The sequence below is a fragment of the Benincasa hispida genome, chromosome 4 (genome assembly GCF_027475165.1).
Source record: "Benincasa hispida cultivar pf3 chromosome 4, pf3_genome.v1.1, whole genome shotgun sequence".
Classification (NCBI taxonomy): Eukaryota; Viridiplantae; Streptophyta; class Magnoliopsida; order Cucurbitales; family Cucurbitaceae; genus Benincasa; species Benincasa hispida.
The window spans coordinates 10968045-10974044 of record NC_143481.1 but is presented as its reverse complement, the minus strand read 5'-3'; positions in this window follow the sequence as shown (position 1 = coordinate 10974044).

Below are 6000 nucleotides of genomic sequence, written 5' to 3'. Positions count from 1 at the left end.
GTGTATAAGAGAGAGATCACGCTGAGTGTGAATGGACAAAAAGCTTAGGTTTGACATTATTAAGGCCATGAAATACCCGGAAGAAGAAGACCTAACAGATTCCGACAGTGAACCTAGTTTGTATGAAGAAGAAAAGTCTAAAGATGATGATGAAAGAGAGGATGCAACCGCATCCGTTGTAACCTACAATGCGATCGTGGAAACAACAACCAAAGAAGAAAAACTAGCGTTGAATGAAGAGAAAAAAGCACAAAAACCTTCCTTGGAACAACCACCTACTGTGGAATTGAAAACCTTGCCAAACCACTTGAAGTATACTTTTTTGGGGTAAAATGAAACTCTACCAGTAATAATTTCCTCTGCACTTCAAGAAGAACAAGAGCATGCGCTGCTGAGCATCCTGAAAAAGTACATAAAAACAATAGGATGGACGCAGACTAAACCTTGTGATGAAGGAGGTCATGAAAAATGAGATAATCAAATGGTTGGACGTAGGCATTATTTATCCAATAACCGACAGCACGTGGGTTAGCCCCGTGCAATGTGTGCCCAATATGGGAGGGATAACGATAGTCCCAAACGCAAATAATGAATCAATACAAATGAGAACTGTCACTGGCTAGCGAAGTTGCATGGACTACCGCAAACTGAATGTTGCGACGAAGAAGGAACATTTCCCCTTACCTTTTATTGACCAGATGCTAGACCGCCTAGTAGGAAATGATTACTTCTGCTTTTTGGACGGGTATGCAGGCTACAACCACATTCACCTGCCCCTATGGAACGTTTGCTTTTCGACGCATGCCATTCGGATTATGCAATGCGTCGAGCACGTTCCAGAGGTTTATGATGGCCATCTTCTCTGAGTATTTTGAAGATTCAATGGAGATTTTTATGCATGACTTCTCGTTGTACGAGCAAACATATGAAGTCTGTTTAAATAATTTAGAGAAGATAATCAGAAGATGTGAAGAGACGAACCTTGTGCTGAACTAGGAGAAATGCCACTTCATGGTGAAGGAAGGTATTGTGCTCAGGCACAAAGTCTTCAAGGAAGGGTTGGAGGTGGATAAGGCGAAGATAGAGGCCATTGAAAAGCTCCCACCTCCAGCAAATGTGAAGGTTGTCAGGAGCTTCCTGGGGAATGCAGGATTTTGTCGACGCTTTGTGAAAGAATTTTTGAAGATTGCGCGACCATTGAGTACGTTGCTGGAAGCAGAGAGAACGTTTTACTTTGATGAACAATTCCTCAACGCATTCAAGATACTGAAAAGTGCATTAATAACCGCACCTGTGTTGATCGCACCAGACTGTACACAGCCCATCGCATATGCGAGTCAAACCTTGAACCCTGCCCAAACAAATTACACTACCACGGAAAAAGAACTTCTTGCGGTAATCTTTGCGCTAGAGAAATTCACAGCTTACTTGCTGGGATCTAAAGTGATCGTTCATATCGATCACTCGGCAATTAAATATTTAATGACAAAGAAAGATGCAAAGTTGAGGTTGATTCGATGGGTTCTCCTCCTTCAAGAATTCAACATGGAAATCATTGATCGCAAAGGGACGTAGAAGCAGGTTGCGAACCACCTATCAAGATTAGAAAATCCAGAAGTTGACCGCAACCAGTCAGAAGTGAACGCAACCTTCCCAGATGAGCAGCTGTTCAAAATTGAAGAGTTACCATGGTATGCAGATGTGGTCAATTATCTGGTTTGTGAACAATTTCCTGAGACCTATACAACCCACCAAAAGAGGTGGCTCCGAAACGAATGTAAACCGTATTATTGGGACGAGCCAAATCTTTACAAAAGAGGGTCAGACTAGATTTTGCGCCAATACGTACCGGAAGCTGTTCACTAGTGCATGCTATCCCAATGCCATGACTCACCGTACGGTGAACATTTTGGAGGCCAACACACAACAGCAAGGGTGTTACAAAGTGGATATTTTTAGCCAACATTATTTAAGAACGCAAGAGAGTATTCAATGAAATGTGACAGGTGCCAACGCACGGGAAACATTTCATGGAAGAATGTGATGCCCATGAATATCATCTTAGAATTGGAGCTATTCGATGTATGGGGCATAGACTTTATGGGGCCATTTTAACCATCAAATGGTCACAAATACATTCTATTGGCTGTCAATTATGTTTCAAAATGGGTTGAAGCGGTATCGTGTCCCGTAAGCAATGCGACGGTAGTCTCCAAGCTCTTGCGAAAAAATATCTTCACTCGTTTCGACACCCCACATGCAATAATAAGTGACGAAGGCTCCCAATTTTTTAATGGCGTCATCAATAAATTGCTTCTAAAATATAATATCCACCATAAGGTCACCACCGCATACCATCCATAGACAAACGACCAAGCTGAAGTGTCCAACAGGGAAATCAAGCTGATCTGAGAGAAAGTGTGAAGCCTTCACGCAAAGATTGGGCAATGAAGCTGGATGAGTCCTTGTGGGCATACAAGACGGCCTATAAAACACCTATAGGTATGTCCCTGTATGCGCTGGTGTTTGGAAAGGCATGCCACTTATCGCTTGAACTAGAGCATAAAGCAATGTGGACAGTGAAAAAACTCAATTTTGATTTGAAGACTGCAGGAGAGGCAAGGAAACTTCAGTTGGTCGAGCCCTACGAATGGAGAACTCAAGCATATGAGAATGTCAAAATCTACAAGGATCGTGCAAAACGTTGGTATGACAAACAACTATGCGAGAAGAATCTCCAAGTCGGACAGAAGGTCTTGTTGTACAATTCTCAGCTACGAATTTTTCCCAGAAAGTTAAAATCGCGATCATCTAGTCCATTTATAATCAAAGAGGTATTTTCGCATGGAGCAGTTGAGTTATCTAATGAGGACGGGACTAAACATTCAAAGTCAACGGGCAAAGAGTCAAGCTCTATCATGAAGGCGACTTGCATCACTGGAAAACCTTCGTGGACCTGAGGAACTCCTGACTAAAGAAGCAGTAGGCAGTCCCTGCGCAATCATAAGATTCGAACTCATCAGGGACGCAATATTTTCGAAGTATCCTTTTAAAACTTTATTTCATGAACTCCCTCTACTTTTTTATATCCTTTTTACACCATCATTTGCATAAAAAGAAAGATTTTTTTTTTACTCTGTCTTTATTATTTTTTACCCTCTCGATGTTTTTAGCAACGATCGTGGTAAACGATTGCGATGAAGCTATGCGATAACTGAAAAACGCGACCAGTTCGTTCGACCATCACAATAAAAAAAACCGGCTCACCGCAAAGAAGGATGTGATCACAGATGATGCGGGCAACAAAGTAAATTTGGGGGTTGTATCTTTCTTTGACTTTGTCTATTCCAAATTTTGCATTATCGCATCTCATTTTTAACATTGATTATTTTATCATCGCATCCTCTTTAGTCGGCGCAATCATTAAATGTTGATTACTTTAGTTAGTCACCGCATTGTTTTTCTATACCAATTATGATTTCAATGATGAAACGCATGCCTCTATTTCTCATTGCATGTACTAAGATCAACTCAATTTTAGGACAGTCAATTCATGAAATATTTCTAGAAGTTAGTGGTCCACTAGCTTTCTTTCAAAACTGACTTTTACAATACTGCCTAAGAACATCGTATGAATTCTTTCATTCTATCAGTAATGAGGACATTGCTGCATTTAAATTTGAGGGTGTCGGTATCTATTTTCAACCTTGCTACCTTTAGACATTCCCTAAAAAAAATAATAACGTTGAGATCGGATCCTACTCGTAGTTGGATGTTCGCACGACACCCGTGGGGGCAAGCCAAAACGAAGTAGGAATCGTGATCAATGCATAAATAAAGTGATCGCAACTCTACTGCCAAATGGGCATGAGTTTAGACTGAGAAAGAGCGCCTTGGTCGTAGTTGGATGCTCGCATGACACCCGTGGGAGCAAGCCAAAACGAAGCCTAGGCACTTGGATCAGTGCAAGGTCATAAAAAGAATATCTAAACTATGCAAGGATAAAAAGTCATTTGGAAACACCCAGGTTGGAAAAAGTTTTTGAAATTAATCATGCGATGTCTTGCAAACAAGTAAGGTCTTTTTGAAGGTTAAAGTTGCGGTCCTTAAATTTTAGAAATATTTTAAAAAGAAACGAGGATAGAAATTAAGAAGATTTTTGTTCATAAGATTTGAATAAGGCACCTCGAGAAATCTAGGTAAGGAAAAGGCGACTGACTCTCTAAGAAGAATCTTTAGTTTATGCTTGAAGACAAACATTGTTTTAAATTTGGGGGTGTGATAACGGGTAGAAATACATGTTATTACAACGCAAAGATATAAAACAATGAGGGAATGCGATGGTAAAATTATGCAAAATCATGTCTAAAAGCATTAAGTAAAGAATATTGTAATCACGTGCGCCCATCGCATTAAAACAGCCAATTTACTTGTTTTGTGCAGGAAAATGCGTTGGCGCAAAGCAAATTACGATCCAAGGAATTCGGCACCCGAGCGCATTAGAAGATTGTGACCGCAAAGCTATGCGATCGTATGCGCTCACAAAGATCTGCTCAAGAAGATGGTCGTATAAAGACGGCGCATCAAGGTGAAAGCTTAATAAATCATGATGGGACAGAAAGTTGATATCGATCGAATCCGAATTTAGTTGACAAGTCGTTAACAACACACTGTAGCAAGTACATTAAACTTTTCAGTGACCATTAATCGGTACATCAGATAGAGATTTAATGACCTCCCATCATTGCAATCAATTGAGAGAAAAGCTTCTTCACCTTGAAGCTCTATAAATACCGAAGGTCGCCACAGATAAAGGAGTTCGAGTTCCAGTTTTGCTAGTTTGAAAAACACATAGTTCACCATATACATAGAGATAGATCATGGATAGCCGTAGTCTGTAATTCTTATACTTAGAAGGCAGAGGCGAGTGAAAAGAGAAGACGTCAAAAGATCATTCATGGTTAGCTCGAGAGACTGCCGGGAAGCGCTGGGAACCGAGAGAGGGCCGACACTTGCAAAAGCAAGAACAGTCTTTTAGGCAGAGTCGAATAAAACATAGTGTAAAAGCCTCGGGGGGCAAGACATTGCTACCGAGCTTCCTATCCCTACTTTCCATTGTTGTTTTGTATTTTGATTTTATTTGTAAAATGGAATTTGCATCCCTACATCTGTTCAATCTCTTCATATTGCGCATGAGTAACTAAACTTCCGAATGGGTTGAGAAGTACTTAGCTAGCATGACCTAAGTTCTTCATTTTATGCGATCATCTTGTCTTATGTATGCGTCTATCACTCTTTAGAGATACTTGAGAGAGTAGCCTAAAGAAAGAACCTAGACTTGAGAGAGTCAGGTTAGAATCTAGGCTTGAGAAAGTCAGAGTAGAACCGCATAAGCAAGAGATAGAGACTTAGAGATAAGTTATGTTTTCTATCATGCATCGCATGCACCCTAGAAATAGGATATGATAGTATGTGGTCACCTTGTGTATGTGTGTATCATCTTTCATTGCATAGACAAGAATAGAGGCTTAGACATAAGTCCTATAGACATTATCGTATACATCGCATGCGTCCTAAAATTAGGAACTATGGCATTTACATTGAGAGATGACATGTTGTTGCGTGTGTGTAGCATGATCGCAATAACTTGAATGCAATCTCAGGAAGTGTTAGCTAAATCCCTTCTCAACCCGTTCCCCGCTTACTCATTGTAACTTTCACTGTCATCAACTCTTTACTCAATTCCGCCGCATAGGATTTATACTTTAAACCACATACCAACCAACTTATTGTTTTTGTCACCGCAAAGGAATCAAGATTTACCGTCGCATATTGTCTCAGTAGTCCTTGTGTTCGACCCTGGACTTACAAGGAAACCTAGTAAGGTTTAAGCTTGAATTTACTAGGAAAACTTGTATGTGCAACGCATAGTTCATCACCGCAATTTCATACCATTATTTCATCACATTCACAACGCATCAGTACCTGAATATATACTCA